This window comes from Acanthaster planci, linkage group LG06 (assembly GCF_054643075.1).
Source record: "Acanthaster planci isolate LZ-2023a linkage group LG06, COTS_SCS, whole genome shotgun sequence".
Classification (NCBI taxonomy): domain Eukaryota; kingdom Metazoa; phylum Echinodermata; class Asteroidea; order Valvatida; family Acanthasteridae; genus Acanthaster; species Acanthaster planci.
In genome coordinates, this window is record NC_141782.1 from 7,580,322 (window position 1) to 7,600,992 (window position 20,671).

Genomic DNA, 20,671 nt, shown 5'->3' on the forward strand with positions numbered 1-20,671 from the left:
CAGGCAAGATGAAAAATGATACGGGAGTCGTTGATAATGAATTTGCACACACACACAAAAAAGAGGGGGGGAGGAAGAGAGATGGAAGAAGGGACTGGTTGGTTGGAGAAAAAGCTTAGGCCAGGCTTGCTGGGCCAGACAACTGCAGGCCCAGGAAAGCCAATTAGGAGAAAGGAGTGTGCTTGCACTGCAGAGGTTTGAAGCCATAAATGAAAGCTGAGGGACCTTATGGCAGAATGCATGTAATGTAAACAATCCAGGCCATTAAAGCTGGCAGCCCTTTAAAAAAATAGAACCAGAAGAAGACAAGCTCTCTTCTTTTTCCCCCTCAATCTCTGCGAGTCACACTCTCCAGCTTGCAGGAAGGAAAATTACCAGGAATTAAACCAGTGTTATAAATCTGTTAGTTGATTTGCTTATGGGTTGATTACACTACAGACAACTGGAATGTGGTCTTGTGCCCCGCCAACAACTCCAAGCATCCCCCAACACAAGCTGCCTCTGGGCAGCCAGCAGGGACCAGACTAACTGAATACCTCAGAGGGTTGACCTTAGAGCAAGGTCAGGCACAAACAGTGGTGGGTAAAAAAGGTACACAAATCTTTTTGCAGCAGACATGCCACGCTGTGTGGTGATCCAGCTGGTAGTGATTTCCTCTCTTGAGTCATTTGGACTGAGAGAATGAGAGTACCTAAGATCAGAGTAGAGGGCCGACTGGGGTTGGTGTCTTGTATGGGTCATAGAGGAAATATTGGTGGCTAGTTTTGTCTGAAGAGGAAAAGCCTGCTCCTCTGCTATATGGACAATCTTGGTGCTGACCCTGTTGTGTGATTACTCCTGAAAACCACTTACGTGCCATACTGTCACTTCACTTCACCTAGCTGGCCTAGTCAGAGTTTGGTTGGCCGTTTGTCTTCTTACCAATCAAACAAAACAGGACAGCACCAATTCTGTAAACAGATCTTTAGTCACATCTTTTGAAAGGGTAACCTTCATCTTTAACTTCTACAGGAGGTGAATTATCTGTTTCTTTATTTTAAGAGAACTAAGACCCGGTGCTGACTGTTAGAACACCGTTTGGAATAAAAACTTTTGTGGCATCATTTGTTATGTTAAAAATTCACTGCATCCACCTTAAAAAATGCTCTTTCAGAAAAAGGCATTAAAGTTCATATTTACCTTTCCTTTTTGGACATGTACAGAGTATCAAGAGGGGAGGGTTACAAAGTACATTCACCTTTTGCACAACCCTCTTCAACCCCAAAGATGACCTTGTACAGGTGCCCACAATTGGTAAAAAGTATGGCCCCTAATTGTCCAAGCCATGAAGGCAACCATTAAAGAACATAAAAGTACAGATGGCCCTATCTACCTGCAAGAACTTGTCTCCTTTTTGCACATGCCTTGTCGATACATTCATTTGGAACTGTGTAAAGAGAAAAAAAACTGACAACCACAAGGGAAATGGGGGCCATTAAGTTGTACGACAGAATCCCCACAGAGCTGGAATATGTTTGGACCAAATTGCATGCTAAAAAAAATCACTGTAAAAACAAGCATGTTACAAGCAAGCAGCCCGACTTCACCCCAAATCAGATACGCCTCACTCTACCAGAGCATGGACCAAAATCATCAGCGATTCCACAGCCAAAATAATGTGTTCGGGATCATGTTACAACTGCTGTTTTCACAAAGTCACCCCAGGAGAATTCATTAATATCTTGGCGGTGCAGAGCTTTATTTTGTTTTTACATGTACGCCCAACCAGAACCCAAGCCGCTGCTGCCGTTAAGTTGTAAAATAATGGCAGCAAATGGCCGGACTCGAAGGACGCACTGCGGAATTTTGATTGAATATGGACAGGGAATTCTATATATTTGTCCATATCCATTAAGAATGAAGTACACGCAGGGTGTCGTCTTACAGCAAATGCTGTTTTGCCAATACAACGGCATATCATTCCAAGTGTGACCTCATTATTATGATGCATTAAAAAGTGCTTCCATAGGAAAGAATGAAGGAAATAAAAATGGGAAAAAGACAGTCGTCAGATTGGGGTTTTTTTGCTATGTATTTCCTGAACGCCAAATTAATACCTGCCATTACTATTAACCACCAATGTTCAGATTTGTCAAGGTACGGTGGGCAACGTCAAGCACACTTGCATGAAATGCCAAGCGAGGGAGGGAGGGAGGCAATCGCAACAAGGGAGAGAGGAAAAGGAAAGAGGAAAGAGAAAAAATACTGGGAGGGGAGGAGGACAGATGCAGGCAAAGCAGTTCGTGCCCCATTACGATTACATGCTAATGCGCAGCGTTGAGCAAACACAGCGGCCGCACTGTACCCACTGTTTTGTTCCACAGCTGAATGTGTTCCGCATGTGGCTAATACTTTGCCCCCCCTCTCCCTTCCCCAACTGTTTTCCTGCCAAAGGCTAAATCTGTTAACTTTTTAATAATTCACCCCAAAACACGGAATCCCAAAATGCCAAAAAAAACAAAAACAAAACAAAAGAAAAAAAAAATATACAAACAATTATGAAGGTTGTTTTTACCCATAAGGGGAAGACTAAATTCCAACGACTGTACAAAGAAACAAAGACATGGAATGATTCCAATCTGGAAATGACTAGATGGGAACTAAATTGATAAGAAATTGTAAACGTTTTTCCCCCAAAAAAATTAGTATCACAAAAGTAATCCCTCAAAGAAAAATGACTTCACTGATTTAGGAAAGTTTCCTTCCTGTACAGAGTAATACATTTGAGGGAAGTGAGCATGGAGACTATGATTCACCCCGCTGCAGCTTGTGCATTATCATATTGCAATCCATCCAAGGCTGACTTTCAATTACATTTGTGATCTTATAGAAACACTGGACAAGATATAAATATTACTCAACCAACACGGGAAAAAAAACCCTGGCGAACAATATGATTTTTTTTTTTTAAATTCAAATAGCCATTTGTTTGCGAGTTGTTGGCAGAGTGAAATGAAGGGAAGATGTCCATTGCACAATGGCAGGTCAACAATGCAACACCATAATTAGAGATTATATTTGACTGACGCTACAAGGTAAGAGAGATTCACCACACATTGTGCATGATCTGTTTGTGGAGCAAGCCTTGTCATATTAAGGCAACTGCATGAGTGTAGATCTGACCGTAAATGCTACTATGCGGTGTCTACAAACAGCTTTATCACGGGTGAGATTGGTGGAATGGACACAAATCCATGAAACATCCAGCACAGGGGTTTTCAACAATGATATCACTAAAATACAGTGACTTTCCACGGCTTGTAATAACTACTGCAGTCATGGGTTTGTTCTCCACTGGCTATGGTTGTGAGAGTCCTGCACTTTTAGTGCGCATAGCTGTTCAACCAGAATGATGAACACTCTAAAATCCCAAATGTTGAGGTCAAAATTCCTGCAAACCAGACAAAACCATGAGAAATCACACCCACGGTTAAATGGGGGAAAAAATGAAACAATTATTTGACAAATGTCAGATTTTGAAATGTTTCTTTCTTCTACCATTTAGAAATAACATGACAAGTTTTGAATGTTTTTCAAGAAAAAAGAATAGGGCTTTAAAGAATGGATGTCAAATGTCACATTATTTTTCTCTGCAAAGTTTCCATTCAATTGCACTTGTAGTCTGCAGGAAATATAGGGCTTTAAACGCTGCACCTTTAATGTCACATAACTTGTCACTCCATGACACCATCATCACAAGGTCAATTTTTGTCTTTGATACATCCCTTTCAAAATATCTGCAGTTTCAACCCGATGGGACATGTACTTCAGGAGATAAAGGGCTTTTAAGAGTCCACACTTAATGTCACGTGACCTGTCACATGATATCATCATCCCATAAGGGCAATTTTCATCTATAACCTTTCCCTTTCTAGTTATCTGCAAAGTTTCGACCCAATGGGAAACTACCGGTACTTCAGGAGATGTAGGGCTTTGAAGAGTGCACCTTTAAGGTCACGTGACTTGGCATCTGATAGCGTCATCATCACATGTGGTCCATTTTCGTCTTTGATACATCCCTTTCGAAATATCTGTAAAGTTTCAACCCAATCGAACATATACTTCAGGAGATATAGGCCTCTCAACTTTGCACCTTAAATGCCATGTCACATGACATGTGGTGAGGTCATGATGACGATTTTGTTTTTGGACCCTTTCTACCCTGAGGACTGAGAACGTGGACTTAATGTATTGAGTCAGATCGAAAAAAGTGCCTTAGTCTTGCCATTGAAATACAAAACTATGGGAAATAATTAAATATTTTAAATTCCATAACACAATGACATCAAGTTTCGGAAAAGACTTTTGCTATAAGTTACTGAAGTGTGTAAAGTTTCCAAGTCATATAACTTTGTTTAATGCCCAAAAAGGTGAGGAGAAAAAGTGCTGGAAGACCAAGAAGAAGAAAAAACAATTACAAAAAATGGAAAAGAAAAATAAGTAGAAAAACAAAGCCTTTTCACACTATGCAGAAAAGCCAAAAAGAAAATGTCCCCAACACCATTGGCATTTTGATCATTAACAATCCTGAGCCCACAAGTACACAGGAACACAACTGATCACGACTTGCAAACCTTGTGCATTATTTAGTGGATGGGCTCCACCCTTTCTCAATCTTGCAAAACATGGTTGATTCTGTGACATGGGGGGTGTTTCAAATACCATTCTTGACAGCATCACTATTTGTGGTCATTAAGCCTAATACTTCTGGGGCCTTGTATAAAATGCATACCACAAGGAACACTTTCAAGGAAGATTATTTGACTTCAGGCTGCAGCTACTGAAAATGTATACTGCTGTACCACAAGGCTTGTTCCCTTGAGTAACTTTACAATGCTCCCCCCCCCCATAGGGTAGTAAAGAAAAAGTCCCAGGCACTGTTGATAACAGCGTGTCAATTAGTAATCTACCAGGCACAGCAAGTTGCCCCCACAAACATGCAAAATCATCCAATGTGTCATATTTGGGGGTGATCCCAAGTAGGGGATGTCACCCACCCTGGCACAGTTTGTTACCCTCTCTCCTCCTCTTGGCCTGAGCCCATCAATCAGTGCTACAATCAGCACTACAACTGTCCAGCGATGATGACTGCTGTGGAAGGGAGGGGATAAGGGTGTGACATCCACAGAAGAATGGCTGCTGAGCTGAGTTGAACTGACTAGCCAGGACAGGTGGATAGACAGATGAGTGTCTGTCTGTCTGTGGTCTGACTTCCCTTGTTTTTCACTAGTTTATTGGTCTACAGTAAATGCCTTAATCATCAGACAGCCTAATAAGTCTGCCTCAAGTTATACAAGGGCAGTCACTGGGCAAGACTGGGAGTGGAGGGAAAAGAGACAGAATACACAAGAGTGCACCTTTCTCCTTGTTGTGTTGACAAGAAACAGCATTAACCACATCCTGTCGGTGGACATTTATGAATGTTGATGATGCTGGGATGGCATAATTATCTTTTTTTTTGTTTTCAGAATTCTTTAAAAATTCATATCTTCATTTACTGGACACTTATAACCCACATGAAGGACTGTCTGGTTCTACTCTAATCTGACAGACAACATCTATTGACACTGGAGTATTTCAGCCAGGCTAGCTGCCTTGTAAAAAAGTGCCCAGATTTTGCGGTGTTAGGTAATTTTTTTCGGTGCACTACTGCTGCTGCTGACCTCTTTTCACAAGGAGCCAGATTAGCGTGCAGTGGTGCTCTGTGGCTCATCGCTACGGTGGTAGAGCGCTTTTGTCCCCGGTGGTAATCCGCTCACATTAAATGACCCAAACTGTGGTATACTGTTTCAAAACAAGGCTGGATTATCTCCACTATTGAGAGTGAAAAAATGTTGGTAGTTTCCAGCAGCGTGGTCTTTTGTTACGATTATGGTCTTTTGTTACAAGGCCCAGTTCCCTTTGTCCCATTTCGGAGACCCCGGCCACGCGTATAAAGAATACATGTCCGAAACTGGAATCCCTGGCGGCAAGTGGTTAACTAAAAACAGCAATGATGTACCATTTGGCCAACACCAGTGGCTCACACCATGTTGTGTGCATGCAGCACCGAGTATGTGTAGCCATTTTGGTCTTAAATTTATATCTGCGCAGCATTGGATGCACAGCGTCAACGACATACAGTACTTGGGCCAGTTTTTCATGTTTTTTGTCACCTATGAGGTGATGCATATAGGCCCTACAGTATATACTTGCAGACCCTGCACAGCTCATGTACAAGAAGCAATACAGGTGACCGACATTTCAAACATTCAACAAAAATCCCTTGAGAAAGACATGCAAAGTGAACCATTCAACACGAACCTGACTCAGACTGTAAGAAATAGCATGGGCTGGAGGAAAGACATCAAGTTTCCAAACAATTTTTAACACCGCAGTTCAAAGATTAATTGACCAAGTCAGCGCAGGAAATACAAAGAGGGTGTGTGACATGATTATCATAAATCAAAACACCACGCTTGGTTTGCATCACTATAGATACATGTACCTTGGATTTCAGGGAGAGAAATTTTGGTGAGTAACTGCTGCTTTGAAATTCCTTTTCCATTTTATACCCCTACATTACATTTACCTGTTATAACAAGGGTTTTGTGTTCTGTTGTTTCTCAAACGAGATAAATTTGAACATTCACTTAATAACACTAACAGTCAAAGCAGTCCGACTGTGTGCAGCTTCATGAGAGTCAACTCTGTGGTAATTTTTGTCCCCCCCAAAAAAAAGGAGGTGCCACTTTGTAAATTTATGGGCTTTGCTGAGGTTGTCCAAAAGAACACACACCTGCTCATAACTAGTTTGCACAGCCCCTACAAAACTTTGGAACAAATCTACTTTTGACAGGACTTACTTGTGAATCACTCTTTGATTCCGCAATATGGAATGTGTTCCTTTCGAATCTAATGCAAGATTCCAAGTTCTTTCATGAAACTACATCTACATGTGTACCTCTATTCAATTTCAAAGCACAGCACAAATTCAAGTGGGCATTCATGTCAACAACCTCAGTCAGATTGCAACCAATCTGGTGAGGCTAACCACAACACAAATATGATCAGTTGCAATCATGTCCCATCTTAATTCAATAAATGCAGTTTAGCCGGCCTCATCTTTCCTGATCATCTGGACTTTTTTTTTTATCTCCCCCAATTCCCATCTCTGCCTGTGTCTTTACTCTTGCCTTCTTTATTTCTTTCCCTCTGACTCTCCACAACTTCAACTTTTCATCGCGGTAATTAATAGAGCAATGTGATAGGAGCCAAGCTGGCCTGACCCCTGACCCCCAGCTGCAGGGAAATTGGGTTAGATTGAGCCAGAGCAGGAAAGGAAAAAAAATTGATGTGGGATGAAGACAAACAGCCAGCATTCCCATGGCCTAGATTTATCTCATTAATCAACAAAAGCCAACAGCCTACAGTCATTAGGTCTGCTACAAAGTGTAGCTTTCTGGAAATGCGGGGACAGCTAATAACGGCTAGTTATGCTGCTCTGTTTTCTTTAATTTAATGGCTGTTCAGCCCTGTCAATTTATTAAGAGGAATATTTTACCCTCTCTCTCTCTGGCCTTTCTTTTTAGAGATCTTCAGATGAGTCTAAGTGATGAGACATGAGGACCTTTTGTGAGCATGTAGACCTGCTGATCACATGCGTGCGGTATGGGGAGCGCAATTGAATGATGTGGTCAACTTGGACTGCTACAAATGTGGCCAGACTTGTTTTCTTTAACTGTGACATACCTGTGTATGCCTGTGTCAACTCTTTTCTTTGTTTTGAATGTTTGCCCAATTGTATATGCATGCTGTATTCCACAAGAAAATTCTGGAGTGCGAAAAACTGCTTGGTTTTGAGGAACACTGAGAAAATGAGTCAAAGGAACCAACTCATTACTTGGATGTTTCTTTGGACATGCACTGAATGAAACTACACATTGCAAGTCACCAAGTATATGATTATCAAAAAACATCTAACACCAACTTAACATTAGGAACACTGCAACAGTGAAGCATACCAGTTGAGGAAAAAAGAAAGCCTTTACAGGCATGTATGTACGTAACGTTCCCTAATCAATTTCCTCAACAGTTTACTCTTGAAGTAGATCAGGAAGTTGGAAGTTCAGGTTCATTTATGGCAGTATTTTAACAGTCGTTCATTACGGAATGTCCTCTGCCAAGCACAGGAAAGGTACCTGCCATAACACTCGGTACTTCCTCCCTCCACATACCATTACCAGCAACTGTGTGCGGACATGTTTTAAAATATGTCCGTCAACAATCTGGGTCAAAACATGTTGACGCCATGTGCAAGCATAACGTGGGCTGTGAGCCTTCCGCAGTCAAAATTTTAGAGAAGGGCCTAAAAACGACAGCTTTGGAGCAGATCTTTTACATATCAGTAATTTTCATTTCTCTTTCTTTTTTTTTTTTTGAAGATTACTCCACTGACAACACTACACTGTTAAGAAAGCCACCATCAGCAGCGGAGGGTGCAATTTTCTACTCTGAATGATCCAGAGAATATCAGCCATATAATAGCAGCAGGTCTCCTGCTGTCTCTTTGATCTGTGACTCCTAATGTTCATGATGTGCATGTTGGATCACCATAGTCTCAGCCTCCCCCCCCCTCCAGTGGACAAACACCGGGTGATGCCAATCATTTTTTCCCCTTTGGCAAACAGATAAATGGTGGAGTTCTGTGTAAGCTCCACATAATGTACATGTACCTGCAACAATACAATTACAAAAAAGAAAAAGGAATAAACACAGGATGGTTGGCAATCACCAACAAAGGGAAATAGACTGGGTCGGGGGCGTGATACCGGTAATGCAATCAACTTGAAGATCATCCATTGTGCACACAACATACATATGGTTGAGAAGAGCTCAACTTAATGTTAGACAAGCTGCCAGTCTGACAGTTTGCCAACCAACAGAAATGTATTTAAGCACTTAGGCAAAGTAATATGAAACCAGTCACTTCCCTATACAATCAGAAATTCGGACATTTGAAGGGTTTATTTCCAAAAAGAGACATATCCATTTAAAAAAAATTATGAAAATTGAAAAGCTTTAGCAGCATGTCATGTGTCTCTAAACTTCTTTTTCATGATTTTAACTTGGTAAAGTTGCCTTTAGCTGTTTTAAATCTGTAGAAACTCACTGCAGACAACAGAGAGAGGGTAGGATTATGAAACATACCAAAATGGCGCTTATTGCATTTTGGAAGTAAACTCTTCATTTGTAATTAAGACATCTGCAGAGTGAATGATTGGCAATGGCTCTTATGTAGGTTGTACACTTCAATACAACAGAAAAATGGCAAAAATCTAAGCAAACCGGTGGCATCGAACCAAAATCAATTCAGACATGGACAAGCCTTTCAGCAATCAATCAAACAACAACCTACATCACAGGAAAGTGTGAAGCAAAGGTTTCTTTTATTTAAATCATTCACCAACCAAAAGAAGGTCGAGGGAAAGCTTACCTTTTATTTTACTGCTCTCCAATGCCGAGCCAATTGTAGACAGTAGAAGACTTACTGTAATCAAGAAAACAAAGTGACAATTCTGACAATCCAATCTTATTGAGTCATACACTACCGGCCCCATGAGATAAGTCTTTCAATAATTCCAGAGGAAACCTGCACAATAGACTAAGGAAATGTTATGTTGCCTGGAAATACAATGTTTATATGGAACTTGAAACGAAAAGCTGAATTCTGAATTGGCCAACTGCCACTAACCTATTGACACCATATACACGTATTTTCCAATTTATGCTCTGCATGTACTTGGAGGGTGTGCCCTTCCTCTGTTGAGAGACAAACACCAGCTCAACCAATTAAGCTTGATCAATTAGCCACCTTAACCACACTCCAAGTGGTTCCCACTTGTTATTGCGACTTGACCTTGCGATGCTTGCTCATGTCATCCTCACGAGCAGAAGGCAAGCACATACGCTCAGGCAGTCCCACCCACCTTTTTTCTCCTCCTAAACCATGGATGAACCCCACTGTCCTTCAAAAGTACACCATCTGCAGTTCTGATCTGTCCCAATCTTCCTTCATCTTGACATTTGGGGACAACATTTAGCCATTTTTTCCCATACACATGTAATCTGATTTGGCAGGTCAGAACAAAGGGTGATGTTATCAATGCTTCATCTCCACTGAGTGCAAAACCAATGTGAAGATCGTGCAACTTAACGTTAAGTCACGTATAACACATTCATGACGAGACTTCAAGCAGCCAGCAGGTGATACTTCAAGGCAGCATTGCTTATTATTCATCCACAAAAACCTAACTTGATTCTGCCAACCCAGGCAAAAGGTGAATTTTTAAAGAGAATAGAAAGTGATGAAGGGGCTCATTGTACCAATGATTCATGCCATCATTCACTGGTACCAGGCTAGCTATGTAGAACCGAATTACATTGTACATGTACATGCAGGTGAGAACTGAGTGACGGCATGAAATTTACTGCAGGAAACATTGCGGGCAATCAGTCTGATTATAATCAACCTGAAATGAGCTGGACAGGGTAGGATGGACAGGATACTTAACTTACAGTTACACTGTTACAGTACAGAACTGCGGCACAAAATTCTCTGTAGGTTTCACAAGACACAACTGGAGCCAAAAGCAATTCTTACACCAGACCAAAACAATTTACAACACCACTGACCAGTGCTTTAGATGGCAATCACAAACTGACTGTTGATACCTGATGATGTCCACAGTTTAACCACAGAGAATTCCACATACACTGGGCACAGTTCCAAACCCCAACTAGTTGCGTTTCATCACCATTACACACCTGATTTTCCTTAAGCCCCAATCAACACACAGGTTAGAAAAAGGAGGCGAGTGTACAAGGACTCCTATTTGAATTGTACACACTCTTCACATGCAAATCAAAAAATCCCAATACAGTTACATAATCATCATAGTTTCTCAGCTATCCCCTCTATTGTTACCTGTCCCAATTTTGTTTAATGGTCTCTCTCTACAGGTACCCCTGATAGCCACTGAATAGATCAGTGCCCTTTGTTTAAGCCCTAACCCACTGTCCCAAACCGTAAGCTGGCTTATCTATTGTTTAAGGTTGCCTTTTCAGTTTGATATGTAGCTCAAGCTTTTTTTAAGCCGGCCAGGTATTTCTTTAGTGTTCCTACCTGTTTTTGTTTTGGGGGATTGGGGGAGGGGGGGGAGAAACCAGTCGGTTGTGCAGTAATGCTTTTTGGCAGAGATCAAGGGGGGGGGTCAACTTGCTAATGCCGGCCAATTGTCTTTGTAATCCAAATTTCATCTCTGGTTGCATGAGCATTATTCACAAGAGGGTTTTTGCCGCCTGGCTGGCTCCCAAGGCAGACGGGGGTGGGACAATCTGACTTTTTTGTCTTCCGTTGAAAGAAGGAGGAGGAAGGGGAGAAAAAAAACTCTTCTGCATAAATTTTGTTACTTTCTGAAAATGTGCAACAAAGGATTGTCTGGAAGGAGGGAAGTTGGAGAATTGTTTCAAGGCCAGCACATATCTTTTAAAGTCCGAGTGGGTGAGCACCATTTCCTTGGCTTCTTTCTCTGGAGATGCCAAATGCATGAAACATTATCCATGTAAATGAAAGTCAAATACATGTAGAAGATCACTTGTCCTGTTGACAACAGTATTTGCTCTTGATTTTGTTCACCTTAGAACAAATCCACCTGAGCTGTAGTGTGTACATTTAAAAAGTGGCCCATATTTAAACAAAATTGTAAAATAGGTAGTTTTAGTTAAAATATGCCTGGAAATGAAAGGAGGTATGTGAACACATTAAATATGTTCATTTTCTTTTATTCTTCTGAAAGATCGCATGGAAAGTGGGTTCTGTGTGCATATCAGATGGTAGACAATAACATTCACAGAACAGGTACAGAATTATCACTTAAGTCTACCTAAACATGGGTGTTGAACAAATCAAAGCAAAGAACAGAAATTCATTGCCAATTACAAGTACTTTGTTTCTCCATGGTCGAGTGGAGTTGGACAAACAGCATAACTTTGGAGGCGCAACAGTCAGCCCTTACACCTGTAGTGAGCACGCTCAGAACGCATGATCAGCAAGGAGGGTGTGAAGGAAGAGACGAGGGAGGAAAAAAAAGTACATTGGGCTGTTCATTGGAATTCAATATTAATTAGTAACCAGAGGGAACAGCCAACGGAGTGACAGGAACAAGTGTTGTGCTGCTGTCCATGGGAAAAAGCCAAGGCAAAACTATTTCTTGCAGTGCCCGGGGCCTGTTGCGTTATTGCATGTCCTGTCAATTGGCTGGTAGGCCGAGAAGCTCGGGCAAGAAAGCAGGGGACTGAACCAGTGTGCAGCTAGGGACAACAAGAGCTGGCAAACAGTCCGAAGGGCCAAGTCCCCCTCCGCTGCCACTGCGCTACAGGTGCTAATGAACTGCATACCAGATAAAAGGGGAGTGATAGTGTGGAGGGGGAAAAAAGGGCAAAAAAAATGGTCAACATATCAGATGTGTCACGTTCTTCTGGGCACTAACAACGCCCTGCCAAAATCGCCTCTGCTAGCCACCAGCTGTGAAGATTTTCTTTAAAGGAATTGCAGGAAAAAATGAAGTTCAGCTTTTTTGGAACCTGCACTTTTGTTGACTTTTTTTTTTTAGTAATTCAGACCACCTCAAAACTAATCCTCAAACCCTAATATGCTACATACTATGTGCAATGCAGCTCATCAAGATGCCTTTGTACATGCATATACATTTACATTGCTACAAATAAAAGTTAGAACTAATGAACCAAAAGAAAACATCTAATTTCAAATCCAATTTTTCCCCCCAAAACAGACATCCCTACATGTATTTGTTGCCAGCAGAAACAACTCGTTTTTCATTAGCAAATACATTCTGTTTTGACATGAGCAATGCAAAGATACCATCTTTTCCCTGGTCGGAATGACCTGAGATTACCTTTAAACAAATGTGCATTTTGGACAAGGTTTGCCCACAAGCACCAAATCTGATTTCACACTTTTTTCACAGAGCAACCTCTGCTCAGCTATCACTGAAATATCTAAGTGCTTATTCTAAACTGAATAACAGTGACACTGAAGGCCAAACATATATAAATGCTCTGCAATGGAAGTGAGGATTCTGTCAAAATGCCTGTAATTATCATTTGTCAACACTTTTAAGTTCTCTTCACTGGTACCGACAATCCAAAAGAGACAAAAATTCATCAAACTTCAGACATACATTATACATTTATTTCCTACATTTTACACAGACCTTGGTTTCCTATGGCATACATGTCAGTGAAAATTCACATTCAATTAACACTCAAGGGAAAAACTATTGATTTGCTCATGTTCAATATTCAACTATAACTTATAAGCGACAAACTTGACTTCCAATTGAAAAAAAATTCACCCACACGTTGCAGGAGAACCAAGCAATTTTTATATGGATGAAAGAATTTGCTATGACACCAAACCATGACACATGAGCTATTGTATTTGTAGTTGACTAATTCACAACCACAATCAGGCAAACTCGAAAACCCAAATGAGGGGAGGCCAGCTCTAATTCTGGGCCCCATTCCTTGCTATTCCCCTACAAGTGCTTCCTTGGATCAGAATTATTCCTGCTGCTATATTTCCATTAGTCCAGAATCTTCCGACTCTTTGTCTTGAAAAAGGGGTATCAAAACTGCCTTATTCTGAAACAAAACTTAATAGCAGAACCAGGCTAGATCTCTCAGCCGACATCCAACACAAACTTTCCTTCAACACTGTACACATGCATCTATTTCGGCCACATGGCTATTACACTCATCTGTCATCCCCAATATGGAAACTCTCACTCTGTCTTCTGAGCAGAATGTTTTAACTGTTGCCACATTTTTAAAAAGGTGATCAATCTCTCTTTGTCAGCACTACACCACAAATTCATTTTTACTTTTGGGATTTTTTTTTCAAAGTGTTTTTTGTTGGATCACATCTGTTTAACATATACGCTGTGGAATCTTGAATTTTGATGCACGATGCGTACGTCTTTCTGACTCCCCGCAGGGACGGACACAATCATAAAAACAGACCTTTCTGACAAGGAAAAAAAATGCTGTCATGCTCTGGAAAATCTCGCCGACATTATGATGCACTTGGCTGCATCACGGCTGTGACAGATTTGTAACGAATCTTCACTATGACAACGTCAAGTTTTCTTTTTAATGGTAGTCATTCATGCGAGAGGTCCAAGGTCAGATTCTGTGACAGACACAAGCCTATCGACTGAACTGTCTGCTGTCCGTGATCAGTATGCACAGGGGGAGGGTGTTCCTAAACCACCCCTGCTGATCTTGGACAGTATTTTGTTTTTCTCCCCCTGCCTTCTCATTCCGGTTTGATCATAAACATAATTACACTGCCTTTTAATAACTTCAGCCTTTTTTTATGGAAAGCATCTCCAGGTCTTACATGCACCAGTGGTCATAATTTAATGAAAAACTAATTGCAAAATGCGGCAGACAAATGGCGGACCGCAATATAGACTTATTGATATAATTACTGCCATATTGATGTGCCTTGCTCCGTCAAATGTTGGCAAAGTTGAGCATAATGACGGCCTCCAAGCATGTGAGTTACCATGGTTTTGTTCTTCCGACCATTCCTTTTCCTGGTGCCTCTAATTACCCAATTAACGATGGCACCTAATGATTCACACACCCGGTCTGGTCGCACCCACACAACTTGGAGTGATGACATGGTAGCTTGAAAGAGTATATGTAACTGGTTTTGCTGGTAAAAACACTTTATGTACTCAAGGTAACATCAATTACAATCAATTACATCAATTTTGCCATAACCCCCCCCTCCCAATATAAAAGGTCATTCAGAACTATCCAACTTGATTTTGGAGTTCTTTTACTAATGTCATATCAGATTCACAAAGCTTTTATTATTTCACAAATACATGCCTTGGAAGCAGCCACAATAAAAAATTTACCCCGCGTACCCCTGACATGCAACAGTCGTGAGAACCACTTCTGAAAAAGAAAAAGCTAATTCTAACCACCACTATTCAACTCTTCTGCAAATAGTTGTCGCTTACTTCAGCAATTTTCCCCTCCCTGTAACTAAAAAGCCAACAGCTCAGTCAAGGCAACAAAACAATAAATCCCCATAAAAGTGTCACAGCAGCTCTCTTCCTTCAATCGGCAAGCAACCTCATTAATCTTACCACTGGCCCCAGAAAATCAAAGAAAATAAGACACCCCTAAAAAAGAAACAGGAAAAAAGCAACTCCACTTCTGCAAATGCAATTAAAAACTGGCCTAGAAAATGAATCGCTATGCACCTGACATTTATAAGTTGGTTAGTTATCATCTCGGTATTAAGCTGCAGTGATGGCTCTGGGGAGTTCAAGAAGAGAAGAGAGATGAGATCTTACCGAGGGGGAAAGGAAGCAATGCACAAGAGACGGTAAGACTAGAGAGGGAGCCAAAGCGAGAAGGCGCGCTAACGCCAAGACAGAAAGGTTCCCCGTTAATTGCTGACATACTATTTTGGGATAATTGGCAGGAATGGCTAACCAGATGCTTGCATCTCATCGGGGATAATTCAATTTGTGCCGGCTGAAATTCCTGCAAATTATGGGGGACCACAGGCAGCCTGTAAGCAGTGTGTAGGTAGCCACCACTACCAAACATGGTGGCACCCTCTTTGTTTTTCTTTTCTTATTCAACCCGATCATCTTTATCCGGTTGTCGGAAAGAGTTGGGGGATAGAGAGGCGAGAAACAGATTAGTGTCTTTAAGGTGGATGGAATCCCATATCTGATTGTGCTGATGACAATATCAAGTTCTTGAAGCGGCACTGCGGGGTTCCCAACCTCTCCCAGTCTCCAATGGGCATTTTTTTTCCCCTTCCACCCTTGGCTCCAGGCCATCCTACTGTGTACTGCTGGGTCTTACATGTAATAATTGACAGGATGTATCATGCTACTAACTCTGGCGGCTACAAGCTGTCGTTGATGTTATCCCTGCTTGGATTTCTGATGTACCCCAACCCAGCTTCATTTAGGAATTGAGGTGTGCTTCATGCAAACAGTACAGAGCGAAAAGCTTTCACTGCCATCTGTACCTCATGTCAACTTATAAAACGTGTAGGCCTAGCTTTGTCTCCTATACATATTCATAATACATCCACATTTCCTTATCTGGGTCATTCCATGAAGTTCGGGCACAGTTTGTTACAGCGTCCCTCGTTACATCGGTAACTTTTATTGCCCATTATTTTCACATTACAACAGATTAAGTCATTATTAATCGGCAAAGATAAAGCACACCACAAGAACCTAGCAAGATTTAGAACAATGTCGATTTAGAATCCACATGCAGGGAAAAAAGATGTTTATTTTCACTGATGTAACAAGGGACACCACCACAAACTGTGCCCGAACTTCGTGGAATGACCCATCCGAAATTACTACAGCTGAAACAAGTTAATGTGCGTAATATGTAACAAGTTACATGTACATGTCTATAAAAACATGTCATTTCTTTCCTACTTTTGGGGGGTACTTTCGTTCACATAAAACAGCCTTTCTCATAACAGACACCTAACGTCCAACTTGATATTCTGTTTAAGGCCACCTAGCCACTGATTGGGAAAAATAGGGATCCAAGATCAACCAATAAAACAATGCTTCAAAAGTTTCCGACTTCATAAATTAGCTTTTGCCGAGGCTCCTATGGATTCCTACTTTTCCCACACAGGAGAAAAATCCAAACATGAAACGGTTACAGACAATGGGACTTGGACACTGTCTAAACAGCAGGTCTGCTCATTACCATACCTTCTTCGAATGCTACAGTCTTAATTTGTTGTGAGAAAGCAGGCAATGAGCGCTCCCATGGCGAAAGTCAAGGCTAAACTGTCCTCGGTAATTGCAACAAAATAAAAAACAGGTATTTCAAATTACCGGCTCCAATTGGTCCAGGCTTTATCGGGCTGTGTTGGTGGCAGTGGTTATGAGACACATTTTGTTGTTGTCTACGTCTGGTTGTCCAATAAACAGGGATACAGGAATGACAAAAAACCTTGAAACACTCTGGAGCTGGATTTAGCTCACCTTTGCATGTGTGACTTTTCCTCAAAAAGTTTTAATACTGAAAGATGTGTGTGCTTCCCTTTTGGGGCAAATCTCGCCTCAAAACCAGAATGCACCTGTTGTAAGCTCATTTACTGTTTATGAAAGGGGTAGGGGTCACCGCATTTCAAGAGGGCACAGCACTTATGTCTAGGATAGTCTTCACAGCAAAGCAGACCAGACAACAAAGTAATTGTCAGTTTCTCTAAAACAAATTTCACAAGGGAAAAAGGCAGAATAAAAAAAAAACTGTGGCCTGGTCTCTCTCTAGTCTGGACAACAATTTATGATACTCCATATTTGGACCAATTCTTAATTTGAAACCTGTTCCAACGTCAATAAATAGACAGGTATACAAAATTCTTCCTCTAAATAGGGCCTAATTATTTCCCATACTCCATGTGGTTTCATTAATCCACAATTTTTTAGCAATAATTTATAATTCCACGTCCACTCAAGTTAGAGCTTGACAGACTACTAAATAGCAAGTTCTAAAAAGCCCATCTTGTGTGGGAAGTAAGACTGCTTCCCAAAAAAGACACTCTTCAAAATCCATTACCTTAAATATTTCTTATCAGGATAAAGGTAAGTGAAAATGAAAGTGAACAAAACACCTGCTCTGGACTGGAGGGGAGACAATACCTGTGGCTCACACCTTCCATTAATCCTGCATGCAAGTAACAGGTGAATTCCTGGATGATTGGAGATCAAGCGTTTTGGAAGCATTTGATCATATTTTTTCAATGTTCAATCAACATTCAATCCTGTTCATTTTAACAATATTAACAATATAACACAGCATGGGGCATGCTGGAACTTACAAAAAAGCACAGAAGTACCCAGATATGTCACAATTATTCAGTTTAAAATGCTAACAACAAATAGGATTTTTAGTATTTTTACTTGTATCAGAAAAAGTGAAAGATGAACCTTGTTATCTGACAGCTGAAAAAATGACTGTTTATAAAGGCAGTGGGAAACTTCCAGTCAGGCTTCTCTCATTTCCAGTCAATCGACACACACCAAGGCCATTTCAAATGTACACTTCTCAAGATTCCCAAGTTAGCGAATATAAAAAAAGTGATGACCACCCATGGATTAATGATTGCAGGGGCATTCGACCAGGACAATTGGTCCACTCCAAAACTTAATTCCCTGCTAAGCTCAGAAAATGTCACACCGGGTTGTTTTCAGTTTGAAAAAAAGAAAGCAATAGCATGTCTTCGACCCGTGACCATAGGAGAGTTACCTTGAAAACAAAATCCTTAGTCCTAGACAGGTTTTCCCTGATTAAGAATGGAAACAATGCTTGCCCCAGAACAGAAAGAGGTCTTTACATGGTTCCCCTGCCGATGAAAGGCCGAGGCAGAAGATGGGGCCTGGTCATTAAAGCTCCTTGGAAGACATCATGGCAAGCAACAATGATCAGATTACCAGAAAAGACAGTTATAAAGAAACAGGGAGCCAACTGAAAGGTGTGCAACGGTGAGATGTAATGATCTGCTGGCCTGCCGATTCCGCGCTAAGACGTTATTATCTGAAGAGCTGCACTCACCTCTTCTCTCAATACCTGTCGAATAATTAGTCTCCCTGTGCTGCATAATGCCTCTTTTCTTTTGGCCAAGCATTGACTTGTTTATACTTCAAAACCATATAAGTTATATAATGACCTTGTTTACTTCTACTCTATGTACTTATTTGGGTGAGGTGTAAGCCGCAAGATTGGTTTGGCTCAGGTAAAAGAATGAAGAATGAACAAGAACCCCTAAATTAGAAGCAACGGAGACTGGAAATCCTCAGCTAAGGTTGGGCATATATTCTGTATAACTCACCCCTATCATAGTGGCCACTTACCCTGCTGATATCCATACAAGTTTCCTATCAAATTTGACAGGTCATGCTACAACCAGACGTTGATTGAATTTACTTGGAACTGGTTTTCGGATGACAGATTTGAATACGCCTTTTGTTGAGCTGGAGCATGTACATGTACTTGCAGTGTACACATGTGTACGATACAACATAACATACTGACCTTCACAATGCCTAAAATGTACATGTACAGCAACTTTTGGTTACACTGTTCTCATGCCGTTGTCCCTGACGACATCCAGCTCATCTTGAAACTCATCTGGACTTATCAGAGGGATTCATCATAACAATTCAAAGAGTTATCTAATGGGTTTGCACTGTCTCTCCAGTTTTCATTTGCATTATTCCTAATGTTTTAATAGTTCATTTAAAACTGTGTTATTACAACTCAATAAAAGGCTTACAACAAGAAGTTACAAAGTAGAAAACAATAAGATTGTGGAGAACCAACTGCTGGTACCGAAAAAGGCACCAACTCAAACCATTAACACAGTGTCGCATTAAAACTTGGCCAGCACCAACCACCAGGCATTGAATTTAGTGACCCCGATTTTTTTTTTTAAAGGAACATGCGATCCAATCCCTCATTATGAATTCTTTGTATAGATTTATATAATTCAACGTTCTCTGTGCACTATGTATTCACCCCCTGGCAGGGCTTTAAAAGCAACTGGTACAAAGGTGCCATTGTCCAAGGTGCTGGGTCAACCTGTTCAATTGCAGTGCATCTGAATAAAGTTTGCAAAACATTGCAGTAGCAGAGGGATTATCTGGCTCAAAAGAGGGTTTAGGTTGAGAATATGTATTTCTCATAAAGAGCAAGTTAAAAACAAACAAAAAAAGAAATGGATTTATTATGTATGCATGAAGGCATACAAGATGGTGGATTGCATTAACTTGAGACAACAAACATGCAGCAGAAAGCATATGGACTGGGTGTGAAGAAGACATGCAACCTGTTGAAAGGAAGATTAGAGTCGGCCATTGAATTTATTCAAAGAGATGCTTTTCATACAAAGGTTTGGGCACTTTTAATATTGGTACAGGGCATGTATGGCACATTAGTCAAACTGTTGTACATGTACAACGTGTAAGAAAGAAATGAAAATGGCCCAGGCACTCAAAATTTGAACGTCTTTATGTTCAAGTTGTAAATGCACACCACCTCCCACACACAAGCAAGTGTGTATTTGCCTGCAACTGGGGACCCCCTATTGTTCCTCTTTTGTTTGTACTTTAACTTTTTTAGAAGACCACCCATATGTTTTGTACACAATTGTCAATCGGGGACCTTCTGTCAATCAGGGACCTTATTATCCTCTATTGTTCAGGGTCCCCTTATTGAATACAGAAACAAACTCACACACAAACACTTGCCTTACATACCTACTGTGGGCATTCCTTTCTTTTTGTGCAGTTAAGAAAACTTAGCAAAAATACTCATTTTTCTTGACCTGGGAACACTATTTTCAGCCGGCTTTTTGTACAAGGTTTCCTTGACTATTCCTCTTCCTTTTATGACGGATGACCCGAACCTCAAAATGCATCTAAACTTCTTTTTCAGAGAAGGGTAAACGTCCTGTGGATGTGTGTATGTCCACAGAACATCTTCCTTTTAAGCATCA

The 20,671-nt window shown here is 40.9% G+C and overlaps 1 protein-coding gene across 5 annotated transcripts in view; it reads right to left on the reverse strand.

Annotated features, from left to right (window-relative positions):
* LOC110979988 (zinc finger homeobox protein 3-like) overlaps positions 1-20,671 on the reverse strand; it is a 113,298-nt gene that overhangs the window by 72,292 nt on the left and 20,335 nt on the right. For all 5 annotated transcript variants that reach the window (XR_015425610.1, XM_022236216.2, XM_022236213.2 and 2 more), the window contains one exon: positions 9,515-9,568. The gene's annotated coding sequence lies outside the window, so the exon portion shown is untranslated. The remainder of the gene's footprint in view (positions 1-9,514; positions 9,569-20,671) is intronic.